Genomic DNA, 20096 nt, shown 5'->3' with positions numbered 1-20096 from the left:
AGGATATCCTTTATTGCAAGGACTTGTATGAGCCGGTTGAAGGAGATAGTGCGAAGCCGAAAGATATGGCTGACGCTGATTGGACTAAATTGAACCGAAAAGCGGTCGGCACAATCAGACAGTGGCTTGATGACAGTGTGTACCACCATGTAGCGAGTGAGAAGAGTGCACATGAGTTGTGGAAGAAGCTGGAGTCACTGTATGAGCAGAAAACAGCAGCTAACAAGGCATTTCTGATCCGAAAGTTAGTAAATCTGAAATTCAGAGAAGGCACAAGTGTTGCTGAGCATTTAAATGAGTTCCAGAGCTTGATTAATCAATTGTCAGTGATGAAGATGACCTTAGAAGATGAGTTACAGGCCTTGTTGCTTTTGGGATCATTGCCCGACAGTTGGGAGACCTTGGTTGTGACAATCAGTAATGCAACTCCAAATGATGTGGTTACTATGAGTATAGTTACTAGCAGCTTGTTCAATGAGGAGACAAGAAGGAAGTCAACTAATACAAATAGTGCACAGGCCCTAGTCACAGAGAACAGGGGAAGAGCTGAATACCGACAACAATCAAGAGGCCGTAGCAAGTCCAAAGGCAGATCAAAATCCAAGGGAAGACAGTGTTATCACTGTGGTAAAGAAGGTCACATGAAGAGAAATTGTAGAGCCTGGAAAAGACTACAGAATGAGGGCAAAAATCAGAAGAAAGATGATGACAACAAAAATATCACAGCCACAGTAACTGCAGATGATGTAGTGATTCTCTCTTGTGAAAAGGAACAATGTCTACATGTAGAAGGTCACCAAGGAGTTGAGTGGATAGTTGATACAGGTGCTTGCTATCATGCTACACCGAATAGAGAGTTATTCACGACTTACAAGGCTGGAGACCTTGGTGTTGGGGTTTCACGCGGTGCTAACCGGAACCCGTTTAGGCTTAAGGTGCGGAATGACCGTAGAACAAAAATTTCTACAGCCAACTTAAGCTCAGGATTAAACGGGGTATGTCAGGAAACTTTCCAAGGCGGTCCACCTTCAGTATTCCTTTGGCATCAAAACCCAATTTAATCCTTTTACAGATCTACTCCATGATTGATTTCTAAAACTTTAATCTACTTACCAATTAAATAGATTAATATAACATATTTATACCTTGTTTCCAAATCACAGTTGGAATGCAGACCGAGCGAGTAGAGCCTCACCAGGGAAGGAATCGACTCGGAGCATCAGACGTCTGATGCCTCTATTGGTTATCCACCAGGACTAACCGGAGAGCGGTTTGTTTCTTCTGCCAGAAATACCGTAAACCGCGGAATTCTGCAAAAACACTATTCACGGAGAAAAAGACAAAAACCCGTAAACACGAATTTTCGGTTGCTCAGTTTCATCAATATGCAAAACTGACATACCGCTAAATTCGGTAAAACACTATTCATCGATCCCGTAAATATACTCCACAACAACCCGCAAGATTATACGTCAAGTACGTATAACTTTTCTTTTCTCAACCGAAACACTATTTGGGAGAGAAACCGAGAAAGAGAGAAAATACCGATCTGTTTCGACACGAAACCGGTACGAATGAATTAGTGATTTCTCTCTCTACCCCTCCACCCCTATTTATAGGGTTTAGGGTCGGTTGCCAAAATACCAAAATGCCCTCCAAGTTCGGCCTATTTACAAGATATGCCATTGAATGGATAAGGATGACATGTCATGTGGATAAGATCGATGACGTGTCATCTGGATAGAATCGATGACATGTCATGCGGATAAGGACGAATCTGAAAAGACCCGAATGCCCTCGGCCCGAACACAAATAATATTCGTATAATTATTCTGAACAATTATATATATTTTTCTTCGGTTGTTTGTTTCGGTATCGATGACGTGTCATCTGGATAGGATCGATGACATGTCATGCGGATAAGGGCGAATCTGAAAAGACCCGAATGCCCTCGGCCCGAATACAAATAATATTCGTATAATTATTCTGAACAATTATATATATTTTTCTTGCGGTTGTTGTTTCGGTAATTTATACAATGTGTCCTGCACATTTATAAATTAACCGGTTAACTTTTATACAACGTGTCACACACGTTTATAAATTAACCAATGTTTTTGCTTGTTATTTTTACATAACATTTATAATTTAATTATAACACGTATAATTAATTATAACCATCTTACTATTGATCATAACCAATTTATAATCAATTACAATAAGATTCTCCGAGTAGCTCCTATATGGTGTGACCCAATAGGATCTGTGTTATGTTGGTAAACAGAGTTAAAACTGTTTTAACTTCTATAATCATGGGTGGCGTCTGGCAACACATCATGACCATCCAATTACACAGATGATGCTGTACTGTACAATATCACGATCCAGTAAACTATTTACTTGTGTCTGTTCTTCTGTCTTATAGCTATCAGATCAGTTTTAAGGTAGATGTGTGTCATCCTTGTTAACTGTATCTTTTCTTGATCTTGAGTAGATCATCAAATATAATTACTCTTGTAATTATACCGCATGCAGATAATCTAACTCTATCAAGGGGCCCAGTGATGCTATAGCTCGTATAGAGATACGAGGGACAAATAGTATTCTTGGTAAACTATCACTTCCTCAGCTAAGCTATACATATGGAAAAGCTACCGTTATGACTGTTTTTTACGGACAACGGTGGATAACAATCACACATACATATTTCTCAGTGGGAACGATAAATACCTCATACTGTAGAACGTGACACTGAATGAAAACATAAATGACACGAACACAATTCTATTTAATGTTTCATTCGGGGTCTGTCAAATACCATGTTTCTAGAACATGTATCTATGTGATTAAAATGACATCTCGTGTCAGGTGGTTTGTAAAACTTAACCATCTTTTAATCCACATACTAACCTTATCGCGGTAATTAGTGTTCCTGCTAATTTCCTTGGTCAGTGACTTTTTAAGAGTATATATTATCTATATTATGGAGTTTCACAATTTCAGTCATGAACTCGAAATGATCCATAAATTCAATAATACTAAAGGCAACAAAATGATATTAATCATCCAATTCATGAACAAAGCTTTATGATAAATTATCGTATTATTGACTTCTAGATTATTACAAACTAACACTTGGTACAGTGAAGATGGGTAATACTAGCTACTCGAGCATTGTGGGTATTGGTGATATTTGTTTGCAGACATAATTGGGATATCAGTTAACACTGAAAGATGTGCGGCATATTCCTGATTTACGTCTAAATTTGATATCAGGTGATGCATTGGACAAGGATGGATTCAAGCATTACCTAGGTGGTGGAGAATGGAGGCTTAGCAAGGGATCAATGGTTGTAGCAAGAGGGAAGTCGTGGCACTCCCTATACAGAACCCATGTGAAGGTACTCAAGAATGGACTGAATGCAGTACAAGCTGAAAGCTCTCTGAATCTGTGGCATCAACGCCTCGGCCACATGAGTGAGAAAGGGCTGCGAATTCTGGTGAGGAAGTCACACATCCCCTCGACCAAAGACGAGGTTCTGGATCTATGTGATTACTGCCCTTTTGGTAAGCAACATCGAGTCTCTTTTAGTCAAACATCAGAAAGAAAACATAATGTGTTGGACTTGGTTTATTTTGATGTGTGTGGTCCGTTTGAGGTGGAGTCATTGGGTGACAATCGATACTTTCTAACATTTATTGATGATGTATCTAGAAAGGTGTGGGTTTATTTCATGAGAACGAAAGACCAGGTATTTAATTACTTTCAAGAGTTCCATGTCATGGTAGAGAGAGAGACAGACAAGAAGTTGAAATGTCTTCGCTCTGACAACGGAGGAGAGTATATCTCCAAAGAGTTCAAAGCATATTGTGCAAAATATGGAATTCGACATGAGAAGACAGTACCTGGAACCCCACAGCACAATGGTGTGGCTGAGAGAATGAATCGCACTATTGTAGAAAAGCTGAGATGCATGCTGAAGATGACAAAGTTGCCGAAACAGTTTTGGGCAGAAACAGTTCGCACAACTTGCTATCTCATAAACAGGTCACCATCTGTTCCTTTGAAGTTTGAGATACCAGAAAGAGTTTGGTCCAAGAAGAATATTTCATACTCTCATCTAAGGGTGTTTGGATGCAAAGCATATGTGCATATTCCAAAGGAGCACAGATCCAAGTTGGATGATAAAGCAACTCCATGTATTTTCCTTGGATATGAAAATGAGGAATTTGGGTATAGATTATGGGACCTAGAAAAGAAGAGAATTGTTAGGTGCATAGATGTTGAGTTCTACGAGGGTCAGACAGGGATAAATTCGGAAATCAACAAGAAGTCAGAGAGAGTTGATGAGTCCATAGAACTCATACCAGTTCCTTCACCTGTACAGTCAACAGCAGCAAATGAAGATGAACATAATGAAGAAACCACTGAGGAAACCTCTGACATGAATGGTAGTATTGATGATGAGATCGTTTATGATGCTCCTGAGCAGGGGGAGAAACATCATCAAGAGGAGCTAGAAGAGCTCCAGGTAAGAAGGTCCGAAAGAGAGCACCAACCTTCTAAAAGATACCCTTCTTCAGAGTATATCTTATTGACAGAAGAAGGAGAGCCAGAAAGTTTTCAGGAGGCACAAATTCATAAAGACAAAGCTAAGTGGCAGGATGCAATGAAGGACAAGATGAAGTCATTGCAAGAAAATGGCACATATGAGCTGGTGGAGCTTCCTTAGGGCCGAAAAGCATTGAGAAACAAATGGGTGTTCAAGCTAAAGAGAGATGGAAATGGAGAACTTATGAAGTACAAAGCCCGACTGGTAGTGAAGGGTTTTAGACAGAAACAAGGCATCGACTTTGAGGAGATTTTCTCACCAGTGGTGAAGATGACCTCCATTCGTGCGGTGTTAGGTCTAGTAGCTGGCTTAGATCTTGAGCTTGAACAACTTGATGTAAAAACTGCATTCCTTTATGGTAACTTGGAAGAAGAGATCTATATGGTGCAACCAGAGGGATTTGAAGTAAAAGAGAAAGAGAACATAGTTTGCAAATTGAAGAAGAGTCTATACGGTTTGAAACAAGCTCCGAGATAGTGGTACAAGAAGTTCGACTCTTTTATGATGAGTCATGGTTACCAGAGAACCAAGGCAGATCCATGTGTTACTTCAAAAGATTTTCTAATGAAAAATTTCTAATCCTTTTGCTTTATGTTGATGATATGTTGATTGTAGGACAGGATGCTCAGATGATAACCGTGTTGAAGAAGGAGATGTCCAAGTCATTTGACATGAAGGACATGGGCAAAGCACGTCAGATATTGGGCATGCAGATTACTCGTGACAGAAAGGCCAAGAGACTTTGGTTGTCACAGGAGAAGTACATTGAAAGGGTGCTTGAGAGATTCAACATGCAAGGAGCAAAGGAAGTAAGCTGTCCACTTCCTAGCCATTTGAAATTGAGCAAGAAGCTGTGTCCATCAATAGAGAAAGAAAAGGATGAAATTTCAAGTGTACCATACTCCTCAGCTGTAGGGAGTCTGATGTATGCGATGGTTTGCACCAGGCCAGATATAGCTCATGCAGTTGGTGTGGTAAGCAGATTCCTCTCTAATCCAGGAAAACAACATTGAGAAGCAGTGAAGTGGATTCTTAGATATCTAAGAGGCACTTCCAATTTGTGTTTGAGTTTTGGAAATTGTGAACCTGTGTTAGAAGGCTACACAGATGCTGATATGGCTGGAGATCTGGATCACAGAAAATCCACTTCGGGTTATGTGTTTATTTTTGCAGGGGGAGCCGTGTCATGGCAGTCCAAATTGCAGAAATGTGTGGCTTTGTCAACCACAGAAGCATAATATATTGCAGCAACTGAGGCTGGTAAGGAGCTATTGTGGTTGGTTAGATTTCTCCTAGAGCTTGGTATGCAACAGGAAGATGCAATTATTTTCTGTAATAGTCAGAGTGCTATTGATTTGAGCAAGAATGCTACATATCATTCTAGAACTAAGCATATTGATGTAAGATTTCATTGGTTAAGAGATGTAATAGAAAACCAGCAGATGAAGATGAAGAAAATCCACACTGATAAGAACCCGTCAGACATGTTGACGGAGATAGTTTCGAAAGACAAGCTTGAGCTTGTTGCCGGCTTGTCGACATGAATACCAAGTGATGACTTGAAGATCGGCGTGCCTCTCTCCGTGGGCTGGAGGGGGAGATTGTTGGGCCGTTGGGTCCAGCCCAATAGGCAAAAGAAAGAAACAAAAGAAAAAGAAAGGTGTGCTGGGTGTTTTCGTGTGAGACACAGAGAGGAGGCGGAAAGAAGAAAAGAGAGAGAGAAGAAGAAGGAGAGAGAAAGAGAAGGTGGAGAAGAAGAAGAAAACGAAGAGCAAGCTAGTTGTTGGGTTTTGAGGAACGGTTCAAACCCATTTAATTAGCTTAAGCTGCGGAAAGAGTAAAACAAAATTTTTTACATCTAACTTAAGCTACGGATTAAATGAATCAAGAAGATTCGTTTAATCCTATTTACAGATCTACTCCATAATTGATTTCCTAAAGCATTAAATCTATTTACAAATTAAATAGATTAATATAACAGTTTATATCTTGATTCCAAATCTCAGTTGGAATGCAGACCGAGCGAGTAGAGCCTCACCAGGGATGGAATCGACTCACAGTATCACACGTGTGATACCTCTATTGGTTATCCACCAGGACTAACCGGAGAGCGATTTATTTCTTCTGCCAGAAATACCGTAAACCGCGGAATTCTGCAGAAACACTATTCACCGAGAAAATGATGAAATAAATATATTTGTGTCCCGAAGTAACTCGGTTTTGCTTAAAAGCTAAACCGCAAGATTCACAAAATAAATTATTTCCTAATCTTGAAATAACCGAAATCAAGGAAGAGAGAAAAACCGATTAACGAAGTAATCAGATTAACACGTGAATTAGTAAGTCTTTCTCTCTACCCCTACCCCTCTATTTATAGAGTTTTGAGGAGGTTTGCAAAAGACCGAAATACCCCTCAAAACAAATCTATTTACCAAAAGCCCTTGACACCTCATCCTTTTATCATGTGAAATGACCAAAATACCCTTGCCACCTCACATGACACATGTCAACACATGGGAAGTCGGCACCAAGGTAAAAAGACCATTTTACCATTGGTCCATTAAGGCATGAATAGTGTTGGGCTTTGATTTTGGGCTTTGACTTTGGGCTTTTAATTTTAATTAAGGCTTTGATTATTTTGGGCTTTTAAATCCATAATTCAAACCCATAATTAACAAATTAAAATCCAAATCAAATATATATAATTGTCATATACAATTATATTTCTTTTCGGTTGTTGTTCGGTAACTTTTATACAACGTAACGTGTACGTTTATAAATTAACCGTTGTTTCTGTTTGTCATTCTAAATGACATTTATAATTTAATTATATCATGTATAATTAATTATAACCATCTTAATATTAATTATAATCAATTTATAATTAATCAGTAAGATTCTCCGAGTAGCTCCTATATGGTGTGACCCAATAGGATCTGTGTTATGTTGGTAAACAGAGTTAAAACTGTTTTAACTTCTATAATCATGGGTGGCGTCTGGCAACACATCATGACCATCCAATTACACAGATGATGCTGTACTGTACAATATCACGATCCAGTAAACTATTTACTTGTGTCTGTTCTTCTGTCTTATAGCTATCAGATCAGTTTTAAGGTAGATGTGTGTCATCCTTGTTAACTGTATCTTTTCTTGATCTTGAGTAGATCATCAAATATAATTACTCTTGTAATTATACCGCATGCAGATAATCTAACTCTATCAAGGGGCCCAGTGATGCTATAGCTCGTATAGAGATACAAGGGACAAATAGTATTCTTGGCAGACTATCACTTCCTCAGCTAAGCTATACATATGGAAATGCTACCGTTATGGCTGCTTTTTACGGACAGCGTTAGATAACACTTACTCATATATATTTCTTAGTGGGAACGATAAATACCTCATACTGTAGAACTTTGACACTGAATGAAAACATTAATGACACGAACACAATTCTATTTAATGTTTCATTCGGGGTCTGTCAAATACCATGTTCCTAGAACATGTATCTATGTGATTAAAATGACATCTCGTGTCAGGTGGTTTGTAAAACTTAACCATCTTTTAATCCACATACTAACCTTATAGCGGTAATTAGTGTTCCTGCTAATTACCTTGGTTAGTGACCTTTTTAAGATTAAGAGTATATATCATCTATATTATGGAGTTTCACAATTTCAGTCATGAACTCGAAATGATCCATAAATGCAATAATACTCAAGGCAACAAAATCATATAAACATTCAATTCATGAACAAAGTTTTATGATTAATTTATCGTATTATTGACTTCTAGATTATTACAAACTAACACTAGTCTCTTTGATTTCACTACTTTGATCAACTTTCTCCTTGTTTGTAAGAAGGGAATTTCTCGTTTTCTCAAATCTAAGGTTTGCTCGGGTTTGAATGAAATTGAAAGTTTGAAAGGGATATTTCTTTCTAATATGTTATTTCTTGATTTTTCTCTCTATTATTGTGTGTATACCTCAGTTTAGGGCTTAAACTTGAGAAGAACAATTGTACTCGTTTCTTGTTGGTATAGTGAAATTTGTCGGTGTGCCCCGTGGTTTTTTACCCTCCAAGTTGAGAGGGTTTTCCATGTAAATCTGGTGTCTTTTGTGATTGTGCTTGATCTCATATTATCTAGATTTGGCTTGTGCATTTTGACTTTGAACTTTTCAGTACCGACTGGTACGGTGCTTATATTACTCATCTCTCAAATTGGTTGATTATACAATAGGCATTTCTCAATTGGTATTATTTAAAATTCCCATCACAGTTTTGATTATTCTATAGAGATAATCTGGTCCTGCTTATAATATTACCACATTTTTTGGGGCGGGGTTTTCGTCCAAATAACTTTGGGCAAAGCTTTATTTTGAAAGCCTGGCTTAAACCGTTCAAATCGCGCATCAACCAGTTTAAATCTGACTTTGGATAAATATTACCCAAAGCCCTTTGGACGAAACCAATTCGTCTTGTTTTTTCTTAAATAAAGAGTCTGTGGCGTATACAACTCAACTTTTGACTTCATTTATTGCACTTGTTTAATAATATCAGGTCTTGATCCGTGATCTCCGATCCGTATTAAGCGGAATTATATATATATATAGAGAGAGAGAGAGTGGCTAATATGCATTCGGTTGCATATGGACCGAAGTGCTTACGGTTCAAATTTGATTTTTCAAAATCCAAACGGTCGATCTGTACCGTTCATTTTGTTCTCCATATTAATATGTTCTTGGAGACCAAATTTTATATTTTTCTGAATTTTTTTACTATTTATTAAGTATTTTACAAAATTGTTGATCCAACGGTAGCTGCTGATTTTACTGTTTTGTTAAGCTACCGTTGGATCAACAATTTTGTAAAATACTTAATAAATAGTAAAAAAATTCAGAAAAATATAAAATTTGGTCTCCAAGCACATATTAATATGGAGAACAAGATGAACGGTTCAGATCGACCGTTTGGATTTTGAAAAATCAAATTTAGACTGTAATCACTTCGGTCCATATGCAACCGAATGCATATTAGCCACTATATAGAGTAAAGCTAGGGTGTGACGTGCTCACCAAGAGGGTTCGGTGAGCACAACTCCAAAAGTATATTGGATCGACTTCAAATGTCAAATCCAAACCGTTGAAATTCTTGTACTTCATGAGTGATGCATGTACATATAAAATTTTGAAAGTTTCGAGTTTATTTGCTATACGGTCAAGCGGTCAAAGAAAGGAACTTTTTATAACTTAATTTATAAGTTGTTTTATATATTCAATTTTTATCATTTTTTTGACCGCTTGACCGTGCAGCAAATAAACTCAAAACTTTTAAAATTTTATATGTACATGCATCACTCATGAAGTACAAGAATTTCAACGGTTTGGATTTGACGTTTGAAGTCGATCCGATATATTTTTGGAGTTGTGCTCACCAAACCCTCTTGGTGAGCACATCACACCCTAGCTTTATTCCACTATATATATATATATATATATAGAGTTAGGCTGGGGTGCTATGGATAGCATAGAGGCCTCTATGCTACGGCTCAATATTCGAGTTTTCAAAATCCAAATGGTCGATCCGAACCGTTCATCTTATTCTCCATATTAATATCTGCTTGGAGACCAAATTTTACATTTTTCTGAATTTTTTTACTATTTATTAAGTATTTTACAAAATTGTTGATCCAACGGTGGCTGCACAAAACAGTAAAACCGTTGGATTAGCGATTTTCAAAGTGGCTTAATAAATAGTAAAAAAATTCAGAAAATTATAAAATTTGGTCTCCAAGCAGATATTAATGTGGAGAATAAGATGAACGGTTCGGATCGACCGTTTGGATTTTGAAAACTTGAATATTGAGCCGTAGCACGGGAGGCCACTATGCTATCCATAGCACCCCAGCCTAACTCTCTATATATATATATATATGAGTAAAGCTAGGGTGTGATGTGCTCACCAAGAGGGTTTGGTGAGCACAACTTCAAAAGTATATCGGATCGACTTCAAACGCCGAATCCAAACCGTTGAAATCCTTGTACTTCATGAGTGATGCATGTATATATAAAATTTTAAAAGTTTCGAGTTTATTTGCTACACGGTCAAGCGGTCAAAGAAATGATAAAATTGAATATATAAAATAACTTATAAATTAAGTTATAAAAAATTCCTTTCTTTGACCGCTTGACCGTGTAGCAAATAAACTTGAAACTTTTAAAATTTTATATGTACATGCATCACTCATGAAGTACAAGGATTTCAACGGTTTAGATTCGGCGTTTGAAGTCGATCCGATATACTTTTGGAGTTATGCTCACCAAACCCTCTTGGTGAGCACATCACACCCTAGCTTTACTCTCTCTCTCTATATATATATATATATATATATAGGAATATGCTAGCATGCTATGCATAGCATAGAGCCCCTCCGTGCAACGGCTCGGATTTTGAGTTTTCAAAATCCTAACGGTCGATCCGAACCGTTCATCTTGTTCTCCATATTAATGTGTTTGGAGACCAAATTTTAAATTTTTGGGAATTTTTTTACTATTTTTTTAGATTTATTGAAAATCACTGTTTTCAGCAAATCTGGACCATAACAAAAACAGCGATTTTCAATAAATCTAAAGAAATAGTAAAAAAAATTTAAAAAATGTAAAATTTGGTCTCCAAACACATATTAATATGGAGAACAAGATGAACGGTTCGGATCGACCGTTAGGATTTTGAAAACTCAAAATCCGAGCCGTTGCACGGAGGGGCTCTATGCTATGCATAGCATGCTAGCATATTCCTATATATATATATATATATATATATATATATATATATATATTTTACGTACACCACCAAAATTATATTGATAAGAATTGGACCACTACCCCTCATCATTTGAGCGTTTAATTTGGAATTTTGCGGACAGTCCAATTTTTCAGGAAATAAGCGGAGAAATCTGGATGGTTCTTGATACTAAAGACTATTTAATTAATAAATAGACTAGTATCGTAACCGTAAGTTGCAATAGAAATATTATAAAATAAAAATTAAGAGTTTGATTTATAATTTGAATTTCAAACTTTGATGCAAGTACATAGATTTGATTAAAAAAAGACAAATAACTTGTAAAAATATATATATCCCATAGACAAAAGTAAAAAGGATAAAAAATATTTAGTAAAAGTGAATTCATATTAATAAGTTAGTTGCTTCATTTTGTGACACTAATTATAGTTAATGTTACTAAAATCCCTCCTCAATATATGTTCTCCTCAATATATGTTACTAAAAAATGGAGAGTGCTTCTCTTAACCTCTCTCTTTGACCTCAATTAATAAAAGACGTAAAAAAAGAAAAGTGAAAATTGGCCCCAATTACTCTGTAAGAAAATTCGCACTCTAAAAAATCTTCCCTCATTCTAAATCTTCAAGAATCTTCTTCATAATTCTCTTTCTCCTTTAATTTTTTCTTTAATTCGAAATTTTCGAAGATGATAAGATAATAGGTTATGGAAAAACAAAAAGATAATGGGTTATAAAAGATTGAAATAAAGAACTACTTACACAACTATGAAGTTTCGGCTGATGTAACCGGTAAGATACCAAGAGGAATTTAGATAGTACTGCTATGTAAGTAGTGATGAAAAAATATCTACAATGGTGTACTTTGTATTTTAATTTTCGTTATTTAATATAATTTTTGGTAGCTCTTGTCAATCTTTCAAAAAGAAAAAAGAGAGAGATGCAGAACCGATCAGACAGCAGTTACACCAACTAAGAGAAATTGGAGATGCAATAGTTTTTACTCAAGAAAGAGATACCATGTAGTGGAAATGGGCTACAGATGGGCACTATTCTGCAAGTTCGGTATATCGAACTATGATGAGTGCAGGGAAGATTCAATCAGTGCACACACTGGTATGGAAGATACTGGCACCCCCCACCTACAGTGCGTATTTTTGAATGCGCCTGATGCTAAAGTGCAAGATACTTATGCAAGATATGATGCAGAGACGGAGTATGAGAACTGATTCGAGTTGTGTAATGTGTTGAAATTGTCTCACTTAGTCAATTTTACACTTAGTCAATTTTACACTTAATCTTTATATGTCAATTCGGGCACTATACTGTAAGCAGGAAGTAGAAGGCAGATGGGTACAAATCTGAATTGCCTGAACCAAATTAGATGTGAATTGAGATATAATTTCGTTTCTTTTTTCTGTGTTTTTTATTGAGTAATTATTAATGTAATAGGTCTGTGTTAGTATAGTAGTGAGATTCAGGTAGAAGTATGGCTGTCATAGGTCATAGTATAGAATCTTATGATGCAGTACTGCCAATATTTAAAAAAAAGGGGTTTATATAGTATTCCTAAAGGTAGCCATGGTGGTTATTTATAGCCTTACATGACATATGTAACTCAAAAATATACAACAAACGCCATGTCCAAATCCTCCACATTGAACAAGTGCCAATTTTTATTTTTATTTTGCAAATTTTGATAATCTAATAAGCTCTCTGTAATATTGATGCTGCAACATTGAACAAGTGTCGAATTAAAACCCATTCAAATCCTCCACAAGTCGTCAGCATATCCACAGAATTAATATTACTTCAACTGTTTTATCATGAGACTCATGAAGTATGAACTTTCAAATTTGAGCCAGCAAATGGGGAAAAAAAATGTCACGCAAGTTATCTAAACTAAAAAAATCTGCCACCATCTGCGAGGGTGAAAAACAAACTATTATCCAAGATGGACCGATAAAGGTTGGTATTTTCGAAAAATATCATTATTACTGGTGGTAGTATCCACGAAGATATTGACAATAAAAAATACTTTTAAAAAAACACTTTTACCTTCACGAATATTGGCAGGGCAGATCTATTGTAGCACGGAGGTAGCCGCTTCTCCCTGAATTTTGAGTTTTAGTGGTGATCTATTGGTACCGATCGATTTTATTTCTCCTTGAAATTTTTTTTGCCTCCATCTGGATGTTTCATTTGTAATTCAAGTTAAATTTAGTGTTAAAATCAAAATAATTTTTTTGAATTATGATTGGTAATATTAATTATAAGTTATAAGATCATAAATTATAAGTCAGGGCATTGGAAAATATAAGTCAAAATATTATTTTTTTATTGAGTACCCAATTAGTTAATGGGTTTAAATCCAATAAGCTATTTAATTAGATATTATTTTGTCTCTTGATGAAAATCCTGAGTCCGTCACCAGAAATAAACATCTGACATTTTCTTATTGCTTGCTGATTTACGAGAGGTTGGAGAATCCAGAGTCGGAGCACTTTGACGTGGAGCATGCGTTAAAATTTTATTTTTGGAAGGTGGAACAACATTTAGAAAACAATTGATAAGGGACTGACTAATCCGCAAATACTTGGAATCATCATTAAAGACGTTCAATTAATTAACGGATCTCATCCTCGCAAACGATCTAATGTTTATATTCGTTATGATTGCAAGTTATCTGTCAAAAGATGTATAATTTTTTTTTTTTTTTTGAGCAAGAGTATAATTTTTAAACTAAATGCTTTATTTAACATTAATATCAAGGAACGTGAAATAGCTTTTCGTTTAAAACAAAATATAAGAATGGGACATTCATGAGGAATTATGTCGATATATCGTCGTGGATACTACCGTCACTAATAAAAAAAATACCTTTATATCAGTATACCCTCGCGGATACTGTTCCGTTCTTGTAGCTGTGAATATTAAAATATATTAATATAGAAAAAGACAATGCTTTTTACAAAAAGGTCACACATTGCAAATTCCGCAGAGCATTGTGAATATTAAAAGATATTTTAAAAAAAATTAAGGAAACAGAGACCAAGAAATTGACAATAAAAGAAAGCTCGAACCGATCATCACCGGACAAAATTGATAATTAACCTTTTAATATTTAGGTAACATGAAAAGGGGATTTGTGCATGAATCAGGTTTAATTTAACCATATATGCTATAAAAAAATTCATATTTTTTTTAGTTGGAGAAGAAATTAAATATAGTAATGAGAATTAGCCTTTAGTTTATTGGTAAAAAGTAATATTTTTTCATAGAAAATGTTGCATATTCGAAATTCAGATGGAGGATCATTGCTACTCTGATATCTTGACCCTCATCCCTTCTTAAAAATAAATAAATAAAGTGTAGTAATTGCACCTTTTTTGTCCTGGTTAGAAATGTAAGAATAAAATTGTAATTGTGGTCTTCAATAAATTAAGACCAAAAAATTAAGTTTTAATTAAGATTATTCTGATCAAATGAAGAATGGAAAAGCATGCTAAATAAATAAAATCAGAATTGTGTATCAATCTGAGGAGTTAGTATTTGAAGTCAGCTGATCTAGATTTAAACAAAACTATATGTTAGAGCTGATTTAATTGGAACATTTCGGATTTGGTAACAAGTGAGTCACTTGATCTAATATAAAAAAGAATAGATGTAAACAAAAAAAATGTCATAATTATAATATACCACCAGCACTTGATCAGGAGTAGAACTAGGGTGTTCTTAAGTTCACCAAGCTTTTTGGTGAACTCAAGTTTAAAATTTATTGAATCTGCTTCAAATGACGAATCCAAACCGTTGAAATCCGTCTACCTTACGAGTGATGCGTCTACATGTGAAAATTTTAAAATTTGAATTAATTTAGTATAAAGTCAAGCGGTCAAAATTAAAAGGTTAATAAATTAATTTTAATGCATTTATTTTTTGAATGTTTTTTGACCCCTCGCGACTCTATGCAAAATTAATTTCAAAATTAAAAAAAAATTAAATGTAGACGCATTACTCGTAAGGTAGACGGGTTTCAACGGTTCCGATTCGTCATTTGAAGCCGATTCGATGGATTTTAGACTTGAGTTCACCAAGGAGTTTGGTGAACTTAAAAACACCCTAGTTCTACTCCTTGATCAGTATATACTATATATATTAGGGCTGGTTATGACTCGAGTTGAGACCGAGTTGCTAATCCAGTTCCGAGTCAGAAACTCTAAGTTGGAATCAACTCGCGACCAACTCGAGTCGAGGCAAGTCGACTCATGACTCATAATATAGTACATAGTGAGGCAATCTAATTTAATTCTAACCAAAAAAATATTACATAGTTTACCAAAATAATACATAATTAAAGACAGTACATAATGAGGCAATAGTTAATACATAATTAAAAATTACGAAAATATCAAAATAGTACATAATTAAAAATTATCAAACATATAAGGTTTAGTCATTTGAGAAGCGGTGATTTTTTTTTTTAGTTTCAAACAACAATACAATAGATTGTGCAAAACATGTATAAGATTTGGGGACGCAAAATTTAGAAATATATGGATTAGAGTTTGGTGTGAGTCCAACTGAGTTGATTCCGAACCAAGTTGGAGGTAATTTGGATTCGACTCATAAATTAACCGAGTCAGTAAACTCAAATCAGTTTCAACTCAAGTTATTAGCGAATTGAATCTGAATTGAGTTTTGAGTCGTGAGCTGTGCACCCCTAATATATATCTATGACAGCGGATGTGTATAGCTCGATTTTGGAATATTTGTTTATACCTTCACAGTTGTATGTTTTTGGATCAGGGAATACAAGCACATTTTTGCTATCATATTGGATAGATATTTTGGCGATTTTCTTATTTGTAGAGAATATTGAAAAACTAGAGAAAGAAACAAAAAGAGTACCTTATTTTTTTATGCATGGAAGAATTAATATAATTTTAATTAAGGTTTTAACTAGCGATTATAGTGGGAAAACTAAAAAAAAATAGCTATTGCAAATAGCGTAGCTATAACGAAAGCTATCATACATTGCATTTTTTTTTCTTTTCAAAATTTATATTCTATATTTTTACTAATTATCAAATGATCAATATTGAAAAATTGAGATAACAACTAAATGACAATTAATCTATGTCTATACTTTTTTTCAATTATGCAAAATAAGAAGAAGAAAAAAATCTAAAAAGGTAGCATTATTTAACAGTTCATACTTTCAATGGCGGAGCCACAGCCACCCAGGATTGATAACCATCATCATAGTTAGCTTACATCTGAGTTTTTATCTAACTCTAAATCTGAGTTTTGCCTACTCCGGACTGATTGGGTCTCTGTCTTCAGTGAAATCGTGAGAGCCGTTACTAATTTGATTGAGTTTTTCTCTGGTTCGGAATAGAATTGAAAGGGAATGAAAAATAGGAAAGAAAGGTCTGAAATGTGGGACCATGATATAAAGCTGTCATTTGTTTTCAAAGAAACTGACCATTTTTTTTATAATGGGCCAAACTTTAAAAGAGTACATTCAAGAGTAAAACTAATACATGGATCGAAGTTTTAACAAAATTGATGTGGTGTGCACTTCACCAATATCACTATAATCACCAACAAATAAATAAACAGATTTTAAAAAAGTAGGACGTTGTAGATGCCTAAAAAATGTGAAAAACTATTATTTTATGTTGCATAATTATATGTCGCAGCTATATTATTATGATTAGATTATAATTTATTATATCATTTTTAAAAATGATAACAAACAAATAGTCCAAAAATAACAAATGTTAACTTTAAATAATATATATATTTCTAAACAACGGACTTTATTTAATGAAAAAATCTACAAAAACACATGCAACATGTGCTTTAGTTGATTAGCTTACTACATAACTTCATGTTTTTTTTATCATTAGTTGATTACCAAATTGATTAGAAATAAAATGATCTTCATTTTATAGAAAGAGGGTATTGACAATTTTAGTTTTTAATTAAAAATAAATATTAAAATAAATAAAAATATTAATAATAAATTAATAATATTTATTCTTGCCTACTCCTAACGAAAATCCTGGGCTACGCCACTGCATACTTCATAGTATTACAGATTATAATAGACAAAGAGCAATTAATTTTACAAGTGAAATGAAATCAGTATACCTATTTGAACATTTTATATATTATAATAATGAAAATTAGCTTTCAATGAAACGAATGGCAATAATTTTAATGAAAGACTAAATCACAAATAGGAACAAAAACACATTTCGGTTTAGAATATTTATCATAGCTGACCATGTAGCACCAGAAATATAAACAAAAGCACAACAGTCCTTGTAAATCGCAAAAAAAAGTTACATCTAGTATAGCGATAGCAATAGCATGTAGCACATAGCAGTAATAACAGTCAGCTATTACAGCTATAGTGGTTGTAGCTGAATTAGCACATTTTTATTTCATAACTTAGATTTTATGATATGAAAAGCTATAACTATGTCTGTAAATAACTTTTTTTATATCAATGAATTGACAGTGCCTTTGGTACACTGTCCTTCAAAAAAAGAAAAGTTATAACTATGCTATAGCTAGCTATTAAAAAGGTACAATTTTGTTAAGATCATTTATAGGTGATTTATAGGTCAACTTAGTTTCTTAAATTTTTTTTTTCTTGGCACAGGAGATCATTTATAGGTCAACTCTGAAATTTATTAAGATTGAAAATTTGGCTGTGAAATTTTACTTGGCATGGATTTAAAGATACAATTTTGTCTTTAGCGAACTTATTTTACATGAAAAAAATACTACCAATCTTTTTATGCATGAAAAAAATCAAGGTATATTTTCTGGTTGTTTTTTCTTCTTTTCCAATATATTCTACAGATAAAAGAACTCACGAATATCCTCAGATCCCGCATTGATGCAACTTGATCAATTTGTATGATTATCTTATAATAAAATATATCCAATACATGTGACATGTGCAACTCGAGGATTTAAAATGGTGGCTGATGAGTCAAATGTCAGAGATGGTCTGTTGTCAGTACACACCATTATAAAAAAAAAAAACTATTATTAAAATCGTATTTAAGTAATCATGCGATTCACGTTCCAAGGATGAGATTTAATGCGGCAAGGTGGAAGCATGCTTCTTGGTGGCTCATGCTGTCATACAGCAAAAAAAAATGAACTTTAGAATCCACCAAACTAATGAAGACGATGAGCATTTGCGGGTCATTCAGAGTGACTCGCCACACTAAATGGTGATGTGAATTCTCACCAATAGATAAAGCAAACAAAAATTTACAAAAAATCAGAACAGCGGAATTTCACTATATCCCAAAAAAATTCAAAATTACGGATTTTTTTTTTTTAAAATAGAATTCATTTTAAATCTTTAATACAACAAGCACGATTTGTGGGTTTTTTTTTTTTTAAAATAGTCTTTACTGATCCTAGATATCAATGGAACAAGAAAATCAAAACCTACACTGATCCGTAGGATCGGTGGAGCCATTTTCTCACCCTGTCACAGCATTCTGCACAGTTGGCCATACCAAATATCTCCACCGATTCTGTGGATCGGTGAAGCCTAAAAAAAAACTATACTTAATAGCATTCCATTATGGATCGGTGTAGGTTTGATAGCATTCCAAAATTTGAATCGATATAAAACAAAGTGTCCACCGTTGACAGTATTCCATTATGGATTCAAATTTTGGAAATATGCCTCGAAAAACGGGGAGGTCCTAGTGTGTACGGGTCCGGATCTCGTAAAGTAACTCAATTTTTGGGTTTTGGATCGAAACCGTCCGATTCAAATCTGTCGCTCGATATTGCTTCGCGATTCGAATTCATCACTCGGAACGTGTGCGTTCCAATTTGACTAAATTATTACGGATTTGAATCGGACAGTCTTGATCCAAAATCCAAAAATTGAGTTACTTCACTGGATTTGAACTCAGTGTGTACTCGAGGTCATTTGACAAAACTATACTTAAAGCAAATGACTGGAGGTCCTTCAAATTGTGTACTGGAGGTTCTCAAAATAATGCTGTAAAAAATCTATACTTAGAGCAAATGACCATCCTTTTGTTTTGTCCTTTTTCAAATTTAACTTAATCGGTATAAAACAAAGTGTGTACTGGAGGTCCTCAAAAAACTATGCTGTCAATGGGTTCAAATTTTGGAAATCAAGCCTTCCTAGAGATCGGTGAGGTATAGTATGGGATCTTATGTGGTAAGAGAGTGAATGGGTGTGAAAATTACTCCACTAATTTCTAGGATTGATGTAGGTTTTGATTTTCTTGTTCCACCGATTCTAGAAATCGGTAGAGGTTATTTTTCTAAAAAATCCGAACACTGTGCTTATTTTGTTGAAATTTTTAAAAGAAATTATATTTAAAAAAAAATTATTACGTCCCCTCTAAATTTCAAAACTACGTATTTTCTCCTCTAAAATATCAAAACTCACAAATTTACTCATTTTATTGTTTTTATATTAAAGGTTATTTTCTCCTCTAAATTACGTCCCCTCTAAATCTTGAAATTAAGTATTTTCCCTTCTAAAATTCCAAAATGCACAAATTCTATTTTTTTATATTAAAACTTATTTTAAATATATAAAATCTCCATTTTATTCTTTATTAAAAACATACAAAATTTGTGGCTTGTTTAAGAAAAAT

At 34.4% G+C, this 20096-nt stretch overlaps 1 protein-coding gene across 1 annotated transcript in view; it reads right to left on the bottom strand.

Moving 5' to 3' along the window:
• Window positions 1-20096, bottom strand: part of LOC144560486 (putative calcium-binding protein CML31) — a 66194-nt gene that overhangs the window by 15464 nt on the left and 30634 nt on the right. The gene's annotated exons all lie outside the window — the stretch shown is intronic.

This window comes from Carex rostrata, chromosome 10 (assembly GCF_964058835.1).
Source record: "Carex rostrata chromosome 10, lpCarRost1.2, whole genome shotgun sequence".
Classification (NCBI taxonomy): Eukaryota; Viridiplantae; Streptophyta; class Magnoliopsida; order Poales; family Cyperaceae; genus Carex; species Carex rostrata.
The sequence above is the reverse complement of the archived record's forward strand: the minus strand, read 5'-3'. Positions and strand labels throughout refer to the sequence as shown.